We start from the raw sequence: 19,808 nt of genomic DNA, 5'->3' as shown, positions 1-19,808 counted from the left end.
TTTAGTGCAATACCAGAAAGAATAGAGGCTTCAAGCTAGATAATTAAAACTTTATTGTTTTTCTGCATTTTACCCAGAATAGTGACAAAGCACTGATGACAGTCTGGGAACTGGTTTCCTTGGACTAGAAACGCGTCAGCCCATCTGAGGGAGCAATCAATATCACTAAGCGTTTGAACTAGCTCTGGCTGGTTGTAAAAGTCAACCTTATATTAGAACGTGCTCCTTCCTTTTGACTTTGTCTCTTCATTCTTTATGAATTCAGATTAACTTTATTGAAAATTTCAATTGTTTGTGTTTGTATAGTGAATTTTTTGTGGAATGTATGATAATTGTGTATATGAATTGTAAATATTTTGTTTGTAAATAGTTAGATGTTGGAATTTAAATGTATTGAATAAACAGTTGTCTCCTTTTTTTGCAAAACTTTCAAAAGAAGAATGAATGTTTTTTCCGAAAGAGACAGGTATAAATAAAAATACCGGGTCAAACTCAATACGTTTGTGTTTCTCCTATGATCTGAAATAAGTTTTTGGAAATTAATTGGGTGTAGACATATTCTTATGTTTTCTAGTTTATTACGATCCAGTCTACCCCATACCCTACATGGACCTAACTCCTTTGTTTCACAAAGATACTCCAAAACCAGGCAGTACGACCCATCAGGTTTGGTAACAGTGTAATGAGGATTATTCATGGGTGACACACATGTCTCAATCACACCTTGATATTCTAATTGTTCAAGGATTTCCGCAATGGGGGCTTTAGCCAATCGCCGCATGGGATATTGGGGTTGTGGCTGTGGCATAAACCGCAATGGAATCTCGTGTCTGGGAGAAAGTTTATCCCACCCGACTTGAGTATGGTACAATGCAGGTGCAAGCACCAGAGCACACTCTTCTGCAAAGTTCTGCGGACTGCTCCTTGGGCACATTGTGCGGAAAGCTGGGGAGGGTGACCTCCTCCCCTCTTGGAGCGGCAAAATGAAAAGCGGGGGCCAGTCTGACTCAGCTAACAGAATGTCATATGTAGAGGTCAGATGGCCCCAAAAAATCCCTTTTATTACACGTTGGATATCACCTTCTATTAAAAGAACTATATCATATAGTCTGTCGGGGGAGCCACCCACTGTCAGCAGTTTCCATTGTGATAAAAGTGTCAGTTGCTGTCGCCTTCAGCTATGGACGCAGTGCTTTCCGCACTATTGTAACCTCCGCTGCGCTGTCGAGCAGCGTTAATGCCCATGTCAGGATCCGTAGCTGTGTTCTCACTATCCGTGGCATACCTTACGGATAACGCAGCAACTTTATTTTTCTGAAAATGAGGGCGTTAACGTGGCAAGTCTTCCTGCTTGCCTTTACCATCAGACCGGCGGGGCTGCTCACGTCCTTGTGGGGAACCCCGACCCCTGCCGTGTTCTCCTCCACCAGCTTGCGCGCGATGTTTCCTGTGAAGAACGAGGAGAACGTTGCTCAGGAACCTGAAATCTATCAGGAGACCTAATTCTTGCGTGGTCACACAAATCATAAGTGCGCTCAGTATTTATTTATTTATTTATGAAATTTATTATTTATTTATGTCATTTATTAAGCGCGAACAAATGCCCGTGGGCGTCTCGGGGCTAAGATATCTGCGAATGATTCTCCTACTGCCAGGGTAGATCTTGTGTTACTGGCTGAACAGCCAGGTCTTTAGCTGTTTGCGCAAGGTCCAAAATGAGGGGCAGGATTTTATTGACTGGGGTAAGGAGTTCCATAGTTTCGGAGCAGAGACCAAGAACCTCCGATCCCCCCAGGAAACAGTTTTGGTGCGGGGAACCACTAGATCGTTTAGGGTAGAGGAACGTAAAGATCTCGATGGACGGTAAGGAGTCAGATGTTGTTTGAAAAATGAGGGTCTTTAATTGTGCAGAGACTTATACACAATGCAGACAGTTTTCAACTTAATCCTGTTTCTGATATGAAGCCAGTGTAACTTTCTAATGGTGTCGGTCACTGACTTATATTTGGGAATTCTGGCCAAGAGTCTAGCTGCTGAGTTTTGGACAGTTTGCATTTCATTGATGACCCTTACTTGGGCATTTGCAAACAGGGCATTACAGTAGTCCAGCGTAGACAGCACTAAGGAGGTCACCAGAGTTTTACCGGCCGTTTCAGGGAGGAAGGGGATGATTTTCTTTATAAGGCGCAATTTATGGAAGGCTGAGGATGCAATTTGGTTGGCGTGTAAAACAAAGTTGAGACGGTCGTCAAAGACCTCACCTTGCTAGCAGGTTTAGGCGGAATTCCGAAGGCGGTGGGCCATCATACGGAGGACCAACTTGGGTTAAGTTGTCCGAATATGACGACTTCCGTCTTATCGGAATTAAGTTTTAAACATTTGGGGGCTATTCAGTCCCCAATTGCCAACATGAAAATTGGGGTGGGAGCACACTGCTTCACCTCCCAGCAGGGTCGCCCCTAAGCATCATGGTAGATGCAGTCCGACAAGCGAGTACACTTGCAAAGTCTTTAGAGTGTTTCACCAGGTGGGTGCAGATTAGTGCTGGCCATCTCTGGACACGTGTTTCTAGATTATTATCTGTCATCAGCAGAGATTAGGCATTATTTGGGGTTGCTGAGCAGGGTGCCGTATCCTTGGAACATAGAAATCTCTCCAGGCGCGCAGGTGCCTCTCCACGAGCTCGTCAGCCCACAGCGGCTCGAGGGAGCCTTCAAGTAGAAAATTGGTGTGGGAGCACACTGCTTCACCTCCCAGCAGGGTCGCCCCTAAGCATCATGGTAGATGCAGTCCGACAAGCGAGTACACTTGCAAAGTCTTTAGAGTGTTTCACCAGGTGGGTGCAGATTAGTGCTGGCCATCTCTGGACACGTGTTTCTAGATTATTATCTGTCATCAGCAGAGATTAGGCATTATTTGGGGTTGCTGAGCAGGGTGCCGTATCCTTGGAACATAGAAATCTCTCCAGGCGCGCAGGTGCCTCTCCACGAGCTCGTCAGCCCACAGCGGCTCGAGGGAGCCTTCAAGTAGAAAATTGGTGTGGGAGCACACTGCTTCACCTCCCAGCAGGGTCGCCCCTAAGCATCATGGTAGATGCAGTCCGACAAGCGAGTACACTTGCAAAGTCTTTAGAGTGTTTCACCAGGTGGGTGCAGATTAGTGCTGGCCATCTCTGGACACGTGTTTCTAGATTATTATCTGTCATCAGCAGAGATTAGGCATTATTTGGGGTTGCTGAGCAGGGTGCCGTATCCTTGGAACATAGAAATCTCTCCAGGCGCGCAGGTGCCTCTCCACGAGCTCGTCAGCCCACAGCGGCTCGAGGGAGCCTTCAAGTAGAAAATTGGTGTGGGAGCACACTGCTTCACCTCCCAGCAGGGTCGCCCCTAAGCATCATGGTAGATGCAGTCCGACAAGCGAGTACACTTGCAAAGTCTTTAGAGTGTTTCACCAGGTGGGTGCAGATTAGTGCTGGCCATCTCTGGACACGTGTTTCTAGATTATTATCTGTCATCAGCAGAGATTAGGCATTATTTGGGGTTGCTGAGCAGGGTGCCGTATCCTTGGAACATAGAAATCTCTCCAGGCGCGCAGGTGCCTCTCCACGAGCTCGTCAGCCCACAGCGGCTCGAGGGAGCCTTCAAGTAGAAAATTGGTGTGGGAGCACACTGCTTCACCTCCCAGCAGGGTCGCCCCTAAGCATCATGGTAGATGCAGTCCGACAAGCGAGTACACTTGCAAAGTCTTTAGAGTGTTTCACCAGGTGGGTGCAGATTAGTGCTGGCCATCTCTGGACACGTGTTTCTAGATTATTATCTGTCATCAGCAGAGATTAGGCATTATTTGGGGTTGCTGAGCAGGGTGCCGTATTCTTGGAACATAGAAATCTCTCCAGGCGCGCAGGTGCCTCTCCACGAGCTCGTCAGCCCACAGCGGCTCGAGGGAGCCTTCAAGTAGAAAATTGGTGTGGGAGCACACTGCTTCACCTCCCAGCAGGGTCGCCCCTAAGCATCATGGTAGATGCAGTCCGACAAGCGAGTACACTTGCAAAGTCTTTAGAGTGTTTCACCAGGTGGGTGCAGATTAGTGCTGGCCATCTCTGGACACGTGTTTCTAGATTATTATCTGTCATCAGCAGAGATTAGGCATTATTTGGGGTTGCTGAGCAGGGTGCCGTATCCTTGGAACATAGAAATCTCTCCAGGCGCGCAGGTGCCTCTCCACGAGCTCGTCAGCCCACAGCGGCTCGAGGGAGCCTTCAAGTAGAAAATTGGTGTGGGAGCACACTGCTTCACCTCCCAGCAGGGTCGCCCCTAAGCATCATGGTAGATGCAGTCCGACAAGCGAGTACACTTGCAAAGTCTTTAGAGTGTTTCACCAGGTGGGTGCAGATTAGTGCTGGCCATCTCTGGACACGTGTTTCTAGATTATTATCTGTCATCAGCAGAGATTAGGCATTATTTGGGGTTGCTGAGCAGGGTGCCGTATCCTTGGAACATAGAAATCTCTCCAGGCGCGCAGGTGCCTCTCCACGAGCTCGTCAGCCCACAGCGGCTCGAGGGAGCCTTCAAGTAGAAAATTGGTGTGGGAGCACACTGCTTCACCTCCCAGCAGGGTCGCCCCTAAGCATCATGGTAGATGCAGTCCGACAAGTGTACTCGTAATAATCTAGAAACACGTGTCCAGAGATGGCCAGCACTAATCTGCACCCACCTGGTGAAACACTCTAAAGACTTTGCAAGTGTACTCGCTTGTCGGACTGCATCAACCATGATGCTTAGGGGCGACTCTGCTGGGAGGTGAAGCAGTGTGCTCCCACACCTATTTTCCCAATTGCCAACATACCTTCTTTAAAGTTTTCTGCTACCTTATCGCTGTTGTTTTTGATGGCCAAGACCAACTGCGTGTCATCCGCATAGGAGGTGAGGCTCATCCCATATGCTCGAATGATGTTAGCTAGGTCCGACACGTAGATATTAAAGAGTGTCGGACTTGGGGATGAGCCTTGTGGTACCCCGCATGGCAGAGACAAGTTGGACGATTGGAAGGGGCCCAGTGTGACAGCCTGGGTTCTGTCAGACAGAAAAGATGCCAGAAGTTCCTTGGCTGTGTGTTGAATGCCCATGTTATCAACACGGTCAACCAAAATCGAGTGATCGACCGTGTCGAAAGCAGCCGATAAATCAAGCAGTATTAGTACTGCTGTTCCACCGTGATCTCGGATGGATCTTGTAAATGGGTGAACATTTCATTAAGCATTTCAGTAAGACTTTTCATTAAAATAATAACCAGCTCATCTAAGCAATGACACATTAACTAACCCTGCCTGTCGCATCAGACTCTTTGGCAGGCAAAGGGGTAATTGTATAAACCTGGAGGATCCTACAAGAAGCGACTATAGTATTGCGTTTAAGTAACACATCAAACCTCTCATGGACGCTTTTCCTAGAAAGTAATAAAACATTCCAGCAAGTACTTATCAGTCTAACAAGGAACTTCAAAGAACACAGCCTTTAGTCATCAACCGCAAGCCTTTCTTCTTGTGAATACAGATCGGTTTGCGACCCAGATCAGATCATCAGAATATTATGGAAGTCCACCTTTGCAAGAAAATTCAGTACAGTGAAGTGACTCTCCCTCTCATTAACTGGCTGGCAAATAAGGTACACTTTAAACATATCAGGCTTGTAAATACGGTACACTTTGAACATATCAGGCTTGTAAATATGGTGCACTACGATATAATTGTGAGAAGTTGGCCTGGTATATGATGCTCACTAGTTCTAGTGATCGCCTTGTACCATGCCAAGCAACCCTTATGATGATTGGTTGTAAGTCAACCTTATAGACCAGCTATCCTAGTGGTAGCGTGGACAAAGCAGTCTTAGGCTAAACTCTGAAAGGCATGTGAAGCAAGCTGTTTTACCATATAAAACCCCCTTGAATACCAAATGAAAGGACACCACACAGATATATATTGAAAATATATATATAGATTTATTAACTACAAATATCCCCTGGACTCTTTATGAGCACAGAAGCACAAGCGTTAAACACAAGACAATATGGATGAGCCCTTGGGGCCACCTAAACCATATACTAAGAAAGTGGTATAAGAGATACCAATCGAAAAGGAAAAGGCCCGCGGGACTCGGGTGCAGTGTTTAAAGTGCACGCACTCACCAATGCAATGTCTATGGTGCGTAAAAGTTATAAAGTTAGTTAGAAAGGAACCTTCCGAGTGACCTAGAGGAGTGAAACTTAAGACACAGACACTAGAGGTGTGTACCAGTGTGGGAACACCGGCGATGCTGAGTTACCTCACCCACAGGACGGGGGTGCATAGGGTCGAAGTAGTGTCGGGTTTCGTCATGCTGGCCGATGGAGATTGGAGCTGAAGATGCTGCAGGTGGCTCGATGTGAAGAGTTCCGGTGGATCCAAGGGTGGATCTGAAGTTGTAAAGACCTGAAAGCAGAGGGGAAAATGTTCAAAGTCACTAGCCAGTGACTACCATGGAACCAGGATGGAACTAGGTGATGTTGGGTGCAAACAGGCGTTGAGGTGTAGATTCTCTCTGCAGCCACGTGGACACGAAGAGGTCGAGGACGTCCAGGAGTTGATCACGAGCTGTACCACGCAGGCTTCTCGCTGTTGGCGGTGTCGGCAACTTGATTGGAGCAAACAGGCCTTGGCTAATGCAAGCCACGCATTAATAGAAAAAGGCTTATCACTCGGACCAGCAAGGTCAGAGTGGGTGATCCTTTTTACAGGAGCGAGGGCAAGTCTGGAGCAACCAGACCCGCAGTGTAGTTTGTGGATTTCATCGCCAAGATGGCCGCTGACCACGTGGCTAGTGGCCGGGATGGCGCGTCGAGTGGCACAATGCAAAAGGGCCCCACGCAGATCGAGGAGAGGCTGGGGGGCTGATCTTCGGTGCAAAGGCTGCTCGGTAGTAGGGGTTCTCAGTCTTCAAAGCACAATGTCGAGGATGTCTCGGATGCTGCGCAGTCAGCTTTTCGGGGGTCTTCCAAGAGGTCTGGTCCTACGTCTCTCGGTGCCTCCACAGGTCCCTTCTTTGCAGGGACTGTGGATCGGGCTGTGAGAAGTCTGGGCATCTGGGTCTTGTCAGGCTCTGGGCTCGGGCTCCGGCGGGAGGCGGCGGCAAAGCACATGTCGAGTTGCTGGTTGGTACCTGTGTTCACAGGGTGGCCTCTCCTAGGCCACAAGGGAGATACTCTTCAGTCTTCTGAGCAGCAGAATGTCGAAGTCCAGTCGTCTTCTTAGTTGCAAGTTGATTTCAGGATGATCCGAGGTGCTATGGCACTGCTCCCACTCTTATTCCCAATCTGAGGAGTGGATCACTTGCTAGGTCCCTCCTCTGGGTGGGACCAGGAAGGGGGGCGGGTACACCCCCTTTCCTTTGTCCAGCTCCTCGCCAGGCCTGGGTCTGGAAAGTCCCAGGACTGGTTTGGACTGGCTTATGCACGAGGACACTTTGTGTGCCCCGGGCATGTCTCAATCTATTCAGCCCTGTCCTACCCAATACACAAAATCCTGTCTGGGGTGGTGCTCGCACCTCCCAAGGCAGGAAACCCTTTGTCCAAGCCCTCCTCGCTGGAAGGACTCCCAGCAGCAGGCGGTCAAACTTGTGTCTGTGGTGGCAGCATCCATTTTGTGATGCTGAGGCTCTGGTTAACTTTAACCGGGGTTAAGGCTAGGTACATGTCGTGTCCCTCTAGAAGGGTGGAATGCTATCCCCCTCGACAGAACTGTCAAGGGGATAGTATTCCAAATTGTATGACACCTTACTCGACATGTTTTGATAAAGCCAAACCAAAGTTAGCAAATAACCGCGAGGATTATAATGCACTTAAGAGTATATGGTATGGCAATATCCCGGAACAGCTAAGGGAGTTGTTCCCGACAGCTGCAGACAGGCTCAGCTCATGCTAGAGCACCATCTCACATGAAACCATGCACTCTGCCCCCAGGATTGCAGGGGCCTTCCATAGGAATGGCTTATAGGTTAACATGTGTCCAGTTAAGGTTAGATATAGGGATACTATATCTAAGCAAGAGGTGATTACACCAACTTAGCCCAGCTGAGTGATCAGCCAGTTGTGTCAAATATGGAGGCCAGGCCAGAGGTGGCACAATACATGCTGCAGCCCCTGGTAGGCCTTGGCTACACCTATGCCCTGGGTACCTATGGTACACTGTTACAGGGCCTATAAGGTGAACCAGTTCCAATTGTGTATGCACCTAAGGTACATGGAGTCCATTTTAAGGAGAGAGCAATTAGCCTGGGGCCCTGAATAGCAGATCCCAGGCCAACTATGTCAAAAACCAGCTAAACACCAGGCAAAAAGTTTGGGGGTAACCATAGTCAGATATCCACCTTCCTACACAACCCCCCCCCCATCCCCCCCCCCAAACGAAAGGAGATAAGGCTATCCTTGACCAGGTAAGCCTATATTGCCTAAGTGGCCTTATAAGGAAGTACCAGCTCTGGCTTTGTAACCCCCTGTCTCATGGTCCACTAAGCAATCCCTCACCCTAAGGGTATCTGAGGGTCTCCACCATAGGGAATCTTTACCTGTGGTGTGTCTTTGCAAAGTTAAAGGCTGGTGTTGGAATGGAGTACTGAAGTGAGATTTCTCTGTAGGACTCCGCTTCCTCCAATCACTCTCCACCATGTGTGCCTTTCTTTCTTTGACTGAGTTGCACTGTGCTCTCAGGGTCAACCTCTGGCTACCTAAAGCTGGAGGCTGGGTCCCTTTGTTTGGCTTACTGGAGGGACAGGTCAGGTTTGGGGCCTTGGGGTCCCAGGTTTGGCTGTGCCCAACAGAATCCATCTGTGGGAGGTCCCTAACTACTTTTAAGGGGGCTCCCTCAGGAGTTTTTAAAGTTTTCACCTCACTAGGGCTACTAGTTTCGATGCCCCTAATCTGTTGATGGGGGTGCTTTATTTGACAGAGGGCCCTTTGGGGCTCACTGTCCTTCTTGTCCTCTGCAGCCCTGGGCTGAGTAAGGCAATGTAGAGAGGGGCAGGTTACCTGCTCAAGACTGGGTCCCACCTTGGAAGGGTCCACTGCCATCAGGGGCTCTGTCAGGCCAGGCCTAACAACCTCTGAGACAGTTCCTTCATCAGGGGTAAGATCAGTTCCCTGAGGAGGCTGATCCTTTCCTAATGTCTGGTGAGGGGGAGATTTCTCTTCCTCCTCCATGCTCTCAGTTTGGGTGGAGTGATCCATCATTTCAGGCTTCACTAACCATGTATCAGTTTGAGTTTGGGCTGTGGCCATCACAGCCCCACCAACCTTTTCAGGAGGAGACTCAGCTTGGGTGTGAGCTGTTATCATCACAGCTCTGCTAATCTTTTCAGGAGGGAAGTTAGCTAAAGATGGGGCTGAGGTTTGCTCAGCACTCCCAACCTTTTCAGGAAGGACATCTTGGATTGGGGCTGTAGCCATTACAGCCCCACTAACCTTTCCATGGAGATTTACCATTCTAGAATGGGTTTGCTGTTCAACCTCAGCCCTCCTTATTACCATTCTTTGGACAACAGCTGTCTTATTTATAATGTCCAACCTGTTTCCAGGCATGGCAGTAAGGCTTTTTCTCTGTAGAGGAAGTGTTCTGGAACCCACCCTTTCCATTGGAGTTTTGGGGCCCTGTGGAAGTCTTCTCTTTGGATTTATCCCCACCTTTCTCTTGAGGTTTGGTAGTCTCTTTCTTTTGGTCACCACCCTGGTTCTTAGGCCTGATCCTGGTTCTGACCCATTTGTCTGCCCTCTTACCCAATTATTGTGGAGAGGTCAGATCAGAGTCAACCAGGTGCTGATGTAGAAGCTGATTTTGTCAATTATTTAAGATTTACTCTCTCATCATCAAATTATACAATCCTGTATAGTCAGTAAGCTTACTTCCCAGCAACCAGCCCTCCAGAGCCTTAGTAGCACATTCAACAAATTCAGACCAGTCCTGAGTCTGTGTCTTCTGGGTATCTCTGAACATTAACCTGTACTGTTCAGTGGTTAAGCCTAATCCATCAATCAGAGCACTCTTCAGGACCAGGTAGTTTCTAGAATCCCCATCACTAACTGTGAGGAGTCTGTCTCGGCCTCTACCTTCAAAGGAGAGCCAAAAGATTGCTGTCCACTGCTCCTGAGGGATATGCTGTACCTTGCAGGCTCTCTCCATTGCAGTTATCCATTTGTGGATATAATCCCCAGCTTTGTAGGGGGGCACAATCTTACTCAGGTTTCTGGTATCAAAAGACCTGTTTTTATCCTTTTGGATAATGCTGCCACCAGTGGGTTCTATTACCCCACTCTCTCTAGGCTGTCTTGCTCTAGCAAGTTTCTCTTGGGACAGGGCAACTTCTAATTCTTGTCTCTGGATCCTAAGCTCAGCCTCTCTCATTTTGGCCTCATGTTCCCTTTTCTGAGGACTAGTCATCTCCCTCCTGGAGTGACCATGAGAACCTCTAGAAGCCTGGGAGATATTGGAGTCACCTGAGATATTCCTCCTCCTCCTATGCTCCTTGTTAAGTCCACCTAGGTGCCTGGGCAAGGTCATCCTTGCTTCAGTCCCAAATATACTTAAGTTAGTCTGGTTAAGCCTGCTGACTAGTACCTGACTATTTCTGCCATCATCAGAATCACTGCTCCCCCTTCTGTCTCCTCTTCTTCTTCCTCCTCCTCATCTGCCTGAGGAGCTCCAGTGACTTGGTCATCCTCATCTACCTTGATTATGGGGACAGGGGTCTCAGTACTGTCATCTTCAGTGGGAGAGCCTCCTTCAGCATTCCCTGTGGGGTCTGCTTTAGAGGTCTTTAGAGCCTCAGACTGGTCTAAGAGCTCTTTAAGGTGGTCTGTAGTAGGGGATGGCCCTGTCATCAGACCCCTTAAGACACAAAGCTGTCTTAGTTCCTTAAAGGAAAATATAGCAAATCCGGATGGTGCCTTTGGAGGGTCACTCTCAGCAGAGACATTCCCAGTGGAACCCTCTGCCCCAGACATTGCTCTAGTGTGGGTGGATATGTTGCAGTCTACCTACACTGGTGTTTACCTACTAAACCTATCTAGTAGTTGTAGTCAGGGTGTGCTACTCCCTATCCTCTACAACAACTAAGTTCAGTAGAACTTAAGTATACTAGTATTGTTTTATATGTACCTAGCAGGTACCTGTATGATCTTTCAAATGATAATCTCAAAGATTGTAATGGTAAAACAACAGCAAGCTCAAATCCGAATCCGCTGCTCACCAATGTGAGAAGTTGACCTGGTATATGATGCTCACTAGTTCTAGTGATCACCTTGTACCATGCCAAGCAACCCTTATGATGATTGGTTGTAAGTCAACCTTATAGACCAGCTATCCTAGTGGTAGCGTGGACAAAGCAGTCTTAGGGTAAACTCTGAAAGGCATGTGAAGCAAGCTGTTTTACCATATACAACCCCGTTGAATACTAAATGAAAGAACACCACACAGATATATATTGAAAATATATATAGATTTATTAACTACAAATATCCCCTGGACTCTCTATGAGCACAGAAGCACAAGCGTTAAACACAAGACAGTTTAAAATACACAAAAGTTGCACAATATGGATGAGCCCTAGGGGCCACCTAAACCATATACTAAGAAAGTGGTATAAGAGATACCAATCGAAAAGGAAATAGGCCTAGGGCCTTGGGAATCTGTTACATTCCAATCTTTCCTCTTTTCTTCCCTTCCCCTTTAAGTGCATGCGACTGGTTGTGTTTCATAATGTATTCTATGTTCTTAACAGAGCTTTCTTCATGTAACATTCTGCTCTGTATTGTCAGTTGTATCCTGATGCTGTTGTACTTAGACCCTATGCTCTGCTGAGAAATAAACCTTTTAAATTACACCTTTTTCCTTGGATTTCTACAAATTTTGGCGACGAGGCTTATTCACTCCTGCCATTGCCAGCAGAGGAGCGGAGTTTTGGACCCATTTTATTCATTTTTACTTCACTTTTGAACTTTTCTGGATGCATCTACTTCCTGTTATTTTTTTCAACCTTGAAATTATTTCTACCACCATTACGACTTCTACTTAAGGTAAACCTGGATTTTTTCTACAATTTCGCCGTCAATCTACAACTTTGCCACATTGAGCTGCTTCGAATCTTCACACACGGAGCTGTCACGTCATTAATCCTATCTGACGTGTTTACCGACAAGCCTCCGTTCTTCTAACAAGAGACCACGCATGCGCGTCTGTGTTTCCTTGGCAACGGAAATCACAAGCGCAAGCGCCACGTCTTTACACAAACGCGTCCTTGGTTTCCTGGCAACGGACGTCAAAGCGTCATCACACGCTCCCTAACAACGGAAGCGCCATTACGCGCTGAATTACAAACGAAGCAACGTCCAACAACCACAATCAAAGCGGCAATATCTCATTAAATAAAACATCGGAAACGGCGTTTTCTACAAAGCGACTTGCATTTTCTTCACAACTTCAATTACAGAACGCTTGCAAGTATTTATTTACTATGAAATGTTTATTTCATTAATGTTTACATTTTAAACGTCCTTATACTTATGCAATGTAAATATTTTCTCAAGTTCTACACATTTTGTTTATTTTAATTTAATATTTTCACTACTATTCTTCATAATGCAATTTGATCCTCCATCTAAGTTTCTTCAAACCAAAGGTGATCCACCTATACCTTGGTCTAGATGGAAAGAAGAATTTTTTAATTACATGCGTGCTATTGATGGAGAACGCATGGGTTCTGAGAGAAAGAAAAGCATTCTTTTACATTGCATTGGCTCTGAAGGACAAGAGATTTTCAGAAATTTACCCCAATTGACTGTTCCTACTGGAAGTGGAGATACTTTAAATGTTTATGTTGAAGCCTTAAATAGATTAGAAAAAAGATTCAAACCTACCGCTAATATTGCCCTAAATCGTTTTAAATTCTACACTAGAGCACAAAAACAGGATGAATCTTTTGATGACTTTTTGACTGCATTGAGAGCATTGTCCATACATTGCAATTTTGGAGCAATGACTGATGAAATGATTCGAGACCAGATAATCGTTCATGTCAAAAACAAAAAGACTCAAGATAAACTATGGTGTTTGGGTGATCCTAATTTAGAAGAAACTATTGCTATTGCCAAATCTACAGAATTATCTGAAAAATGGATGGATATTGTGGTTAAACAAAATTCTTCTTCAAATAAAACCACAACAGAAGAAGAAGTTTGCATTGTCAAGCCAAAAGGAGATTACAAAAATTTTTCTTCCACACAAAAAGTGAATAAAACCTCCTACATGGGAAGCAATAGGAGAACAGAATTTAACAATAACTTAGTCTGTTATAGATGTGGGAGCAAATCCCATATTGCTTCATTTCAAGGCTGTCCCGCTTGAACAAAGAATGTAGTGTGTGTGGTAAGATTGGACATTTTGGCAATGTTTGCAGGGAAAAACGTTTCAACAATCAGTCTCGAATGTTACAATCACGACCATCTTCTAGTAACTTTACTCCTGCAAAGGTCTCTTCTATTACAGATACTGAAGAAGACATACAAGTTCTAGATAGAGGTTATGTTGTTTCTATTGTACATTCAGGTCGTGTTTTGTTCACTTGTAAAAAATCACCTAAATGCATTTTTAACATTTTTTCTGTTCAAGTAGAACTCATGGTAGATTCAGGGTCGCCTTGGACCATTATTACCATGGAATATTTTAAAGAAAAATTACTAGGTGTGTGTGATATTGCAAATATAGAAGTACCTGATATTCTTGCTGATGATTTTAATGGTGCTAAGATTAATGTTGAAGGTTACTTTAGAGTACCTTTAACTTTCAGAGGTAGAATGGCTCATATCAAATTGTATATTGCTGCCAAAGGCGTATATGTTCTTGGATGGCATGATCAGTGGGAACTTGGCATCACACTAAATCCACGTGCCAAAGATCCTGTGTCATTATGCAGCGATCAAGATATGTTAAATAGTGAACAAGAGATGATTAATTTTATCTCTCCTTGTTTTGAGGAGAAGAAAAATATGTCCTTTTGGAGCAAGAAATTCAACAAGGTGTTTTGTGATCAATTGGGTAAATTGAAGAATTTCACGCATAAAATTGTACTTAAGGATGGAGCACTCCCTGTCAAACAGAAACTAAGAGGTGTTCCTCTTAATGTTAGGGATGAATTGAAAGAAATGTTGAATGAGTTGTTGAGTGAGAACATTATTGAAGCCATTGAATCCTCAGAATGGGTTTCCCCCATTGTTCTCGTGCGCAAACCGGACCAAAAATTGAGGGTCTGCATTGATTTAAGAGCTTTAAATGCTAATATCATTATTGACTGCCACCCTTTACCTAACATTAATGAGCTTGTGTCCCTTTTTGATGGTGCGCAGATTTTTTCTACTTTAGACCTTAGGTCTGCGTATCATCAAATTGAACTTGCAGAAGAATCTAAAAAGTATACAGCTTTCATCACTCCTTTGGGTTTATTTCAGTACAGAAGGATGCCTTTTGGATTAGCTTCTGCTGCTTCTGTATTCCAACGAGTGATGTTCCAAATTTTCAGGGATCTTGATTCCTTCGTCAAATGTTTTCAAGACGACATATTAATTTTTTCTAAGAATGACAGTGACCATGTTGTACATTTAGATGCAGTTTGTAAGAGACTGGAACAATATGGTCTTACTCTTAAAGGGCATAAGTGCAAATTATTTCAGAAATCTGTAGAATATCTGGGCCATACTTTATCCGGTGAAGGCCTTATTCCAAAAAAATCCAATGTTGAGGCCATCCTTAATGCTCCATCTCCGGTAAATAAAGATCAACTCCTTTCATTTTCCGGAATGTGTGAGTACTACAGTAAGTTTGTGGTGAATTTTGCCACTAAAATGGAGCCGTTGAGGAAATTATTGAGGCAAAATAATGCATTTAAATGGGAAGATGAACAGGAGAAGGCTTTCATGGCTATCAAAAAAGATATTGTAAATTCTCCTACGTTAAAGCCCTTTAGAATGGGTAGGACATGTATTATCACCACAGATGCAAGCTTGTATGGTCTGGGTTGTGTGTTGTCACAAACTGATGGTAGATTAGAATGGAATGTTGCGTTCTCTTCTAGAACGCTGAATGAGACTGAGCGCAGATATGCAGTCATTGAGCGTGAATTGCTTTCATGTGTTTGGGCGATTGAACACTACAGAATTTACATTTGGGGCAGTAAATTTATTCTGCGTACAGATCATAAACCCCTTTTGAACATTCTTTCTGCTGGAGGTGGTTGGAATTCCACAGCAAGAATTGCACGTCTTGCATCTAGGTTACAAGAATACAATTTCACAGTGGAATACATTCCTGGAAAAAAAAATGTAACTGCAGATTGCCTTTCACGTCTTCCCTGTGTGGATAGTCAGAATAGTGTAAATGGACTTGTTGAGGCCGATTGTGTGTTAAGTCTTTCTGATGTTGTTTCTCCCCACTATCAGGAGATTTCTGAAGAATTTTGGTTGAAATGTCAGGATGAGGACGAAAAATTTGTTTTGCTTAAAAGATTCATTCTAGAAGGCTGGCCTGATAAACACTGTATCAAGGATGAGTTACTTCCTTTTTATAAAGTTATGGAAGAGTTAGGTTGTGAAGGGGATTTGATTTTCAAGGCGGGTAAGTGTGTCCCACCTAGTGGAGTACAAGAATTGATTTTAAAACTGGCACATAAAACCCATCCAGGTATATCAGCTATGAAGCGTTTAATTAGACTGCATTTTTGGTGGCCAGGCATGGACAGATATGTGGATCGTACTGTCAGGGAGTGTACTGCGTGTTGTTCCAATGATAAAATGCTTAGAGTACATGTTCCTCCCCTTAGAACTGTGAAATGGCCTGAATTGCCTTGGAGTAAAATTGCATTCGACATCTCAGGTCCATTCCACATCCTTCCAGAATCTTCACGTTTTGCTTTGGTCATCATAGACTATCACTCCAAATGGCCAGAAGTTAAGTTTGTGGCAAAAGCAACTTCTGAGGCCGTCATTACATTTTTCAAGGAAGTTTTTTCTAGAGAAGGGTGCCCCTCTGTTTTGATTTCTGATAATGGTGTACAGCTAGTTTCATCAGAAATGAAGTCCTTTCTGAAGAATTGTAACATCAGGCATATTCAAACCTCTCTCTATGAGCCACATGAGAATGGTCAAGTGGAAAGGTTCAATAGGGTTCTCAAAAGTTTTGTCACTGATTCCATAAAGGAGAAAGGTAATTGGTTAAATATACTTAGGGAAAAGCTTTGGTGTTATCGTATCACACCTCACACTACTACTGAGATTAGCCCTTTTAGGTTGCTCAAAGGCAGAGATCCTGCTTCTTCGATCTGTCCTTGGTGGTTCAAGGAGAAGTGTGGGGACTTGATTGATAATAGAGTTGACATTCAGAGTGTTGCCAACAAGATTGGTGACAAGCAGAATAAATCAGCTTTGTGGTACAACAACAAATGGAAAACAAGGGTACATGAATTTGAGATTGGTGATTGGGTCAGGATTGCGAAACCCATTATGGTAAGCAAGGGAATGAGTAAGTATGGAAGGCCCATTCAGATTGTTAAAGTTTTTAATAACACTGTTGTCACCCAGGATGGCAAAACTTGGAATGTGAGTAAAGTTGCTAAATGTCCTTCTTTCCAAGATGCTCAATTAAGAAACGATGCTCAATTAAGAAACGATCAATGTCAAAATGACTATTTGAATGTTAGCATTGGTCCTGAACTGTCTTCTGACACTGTGGCTTCAAGAGTTAAAGATAATGTACGTATCAGAAGAAGACCTAATTCTTTGCAAGACTATGTTTAATCTTTCCTTTTATTTTTCTTATTTTTTCATATAAGGGAGATGTGTTACATTCCAATCTTTCCTCTTTTCTTCCCTTCCCCTTTAAGTGCATGCGACTGGTTGTGTTTCATAATGTATTCTATGTTCTTAACAGAGCTTTCTTCATGTAACATTCTGCTCTGTATTGTCAGTTGTATCCTGATGCTGTTGTACTTAGACCCTATGCTCTGCTGAGAAATAAACCTTTTAAATTACACCTTTTTCCTTGGATTTCTACAGAATCACTGGAGCTGATCGAGACTAGCAGTGACTTAGTCGGGAAAGGCCCGCGGGACTCGGGTGCAGTGTTTAAAGTGCACGCACTCAACAATGCAATGTCTATGGTGCGTAAAAGTTATAAAGTTAGTTAGAAAGGAACCTTCCGAGTGACCTAGAGGAGTGAAACTTAAGAGACAGACACTAGAGGTGTGTACCAATGTGGGAACACCAGCGTTGCTGAGTTACCTCACCCACAGGACGCGGGTGCATAGGGTCGAAGTAGTGTTGGGTTTCGTCACGCTGGTCGATGGTGCTTGGAGCTGAAGATGCTGCAGGCGGCTCGATGTGAAGAGTTCCGGTGGATCCAAGGGTGGATCTGAAGTTGTGAAGACCTGAAAGCAGAGAGGACAATGTTCAAAGTCACTAGCCAGTGACTACCGTGGAACCAGGATGGAACCAGGTGATGTCAGGTGCAAACAGGCATTGAGGTGTAGATTCTCTCTGCAGCCACGTGGACACGAAGAGGTCGAGGACGTCCAGGAGTCAATCACGAGCTGTTGCACGCAGGCTTCTCGCTGTTGGCGGTATCGGCCACTTGATTGGAGCAAACAGGCCTTGGCTAATGCAAGCCACGCAGGAATAGAAAAAGGCTTATCACTCGGAACAGCAAGGACAGAGCGGGTGCTCCTTTTTACAGGAGCGAGGGCAAGTCTGGAGCAACCAGTCCCGCAGTGTAGTTTGTAGATTTCATCGCCAAGATGGCCGCTGACCACGTGGCTAGTGGCCGGGATGGTGCGTCGAGTGGCACAATGCAAAAGGGCCCCACGCAGATCATGAAGAAGCTGGGGGGCTGATCTTCGGTGCAAGGGCTGCTCTGTAGTAGGGGTTCTTAGTCCCCAAAGCACAACATCGAGGATGCCTTGGATGCTCCGCAGTCAGCTTATTGGAGGTCTTCCAAGAGGTCCGGTCCCACGGTTCTCGGTGCCTCCACGGGTCCCTTCTTTGCAGGGACTGTGGATCGGGCTATGAGAAGTCTGGGTCTTGTCAGGCTCTGGGCTCGGGCTCTGGCGGGAGGCGGCGGCAAAGCACACGTTGAGTTGCTGGTTGGTACCTGTGTTCACAGGGTGGCCACTCCTAGGCCACAAGGGAGATACTCTTCAGTCTTCTGAGCAGCAGAATGTCGAAGTCCAGTCGTCTTCTTAGTTGCAAGTTGATTTCAGGATGATCTTAGGTGCTATGGCACTGCTCCCACTCTTATTCCCAATCTGAGGGGTGGATCACCTGCTAGGTCCCTCCTCTGGGTGGGACCAGGAAGGGGGGCGGTTACACCCCCTTTCCTTTGTCCAGGTCCTCGCCAGGCCTGGGTCTGGAAAGTCCCAGGACCGGTTTGGACTGGCTTATGCACGAGGACACCTTGTGTGCCCCGGGCACGTCTCTATCTATTCAGCCCTGTCCTACCCAATACACAAAATCCTGTCTGGGGTGGTGCTCGCACCTCCCAAGGCAGGAAACCCTTTGTCCAAGCCCTCCTCGCTGGAAGGACTCCCAGCAGCAGGAGGTCAGACTTGTGTCTGTGGTGGCAGCATCCATTTTGTGATGCTGAGGCTCTGGTTAACTTTAACCGGGGTTAAGGCTAGGTACATGTCGTGTCCCTCTAGAAGGGTGGAATGCTATCCCAGTCGACAGAACTGTCGAGGGGATAGTATTCCAAATCGTATGACACCTTACTCGACATGTTTTGATAAAGCCAAACCAAAGTTAGCAAATAACCGAGAGGATTATAATGCACTTAAGAGTATATGGTATGGCAATATCCCGGAACAGCTAAGGGAGTTGTTCCCGACAGCAGCAGACAGGCTCAGCTCATGCTAGAGCACCATCTCACATGAAACCATGCACTCTGCCCCCAGGATTGCAGGGGCCTTCCATAGGAATGGCTTATAGGTTAACATGTGTCCAGTTAAGGTTAGATATAGGGATACTATATCTAAGCAAGAGGTGATTACACCAACCTACTCCAGCTGAGTGATCAGCCAGTTGTGTCAAAATATGGAGGCCAGGCCAGAGGTGGCACAATACATGCTGCAGCCCCTGGTAGGCCTTGGCTACACCTATGCCCTGGGTACCTATGGTACACTGTTACAGGGCCTATAAGGTGAACCAGTTCCAATTGTGTATGCACCTAAGGTACATGGAGTCCATTTTAAGGAGAGAGCAATTAGCCTGGGGCCCTGAATAGCAGGATCCCAGGCCAACTATGTCAAAAACCAGCTAAACACCAGGCAAAAAGTTTGGGGGTAACCATAGTCAGATATCCACCTTCCTACACAACCCCCCCTCCCCCCAAACGAAAGGAGATAAGGCTATCCTTGACCAGGTAAGCCTATATTGCCTAAGTGGCCATATAAGGAAGTACCAGCTCTGGCTTGGTAACCCCCTGTCTCATGGTCCACTAAGCAATCCCTCACCCAAAGGGTATCTGAGGGTCTCCACCATAGGGAATCTCTACCTGTGGTGTGTCTTTGCAAAGTTAAAGGCTGGTGTTGGGATGGAGTACTGAAGTGAGATTCCTCTGTAGGACTCCGCTTCCTCCAATCACTCTCCACCATGTGTGCCTTTCTTTCTTTGACTGAGTTGCACTGTGCTCTCAGGGTCAACCTCTGGCTACCTAAAGCTGGAGGCTGGGTCCCTTTGTTTGGCTTACTGGA

The sequence above is a fragment of the Lissotriton vulgaris genome, chromosome 1_1 (assembly GCF_964263255.1).
Source record: "Lissotriton vulgaris chromosome 1_1, aLisVul1.2, whole genome shotgun sequence".
In the NCBI taxonomy this organism is placed as follows: domain Eukaryota; kingdom Metazoa; phylum Chordata; class Amphibia; order Caudata; family Salamandridae; genus Lissotriton; species Lissotriton vulgaris.
The sequence above is the reverse complement of the archived record's forward strand: the minus strand, read 5'-3'. Positions refer to the sequence as shown.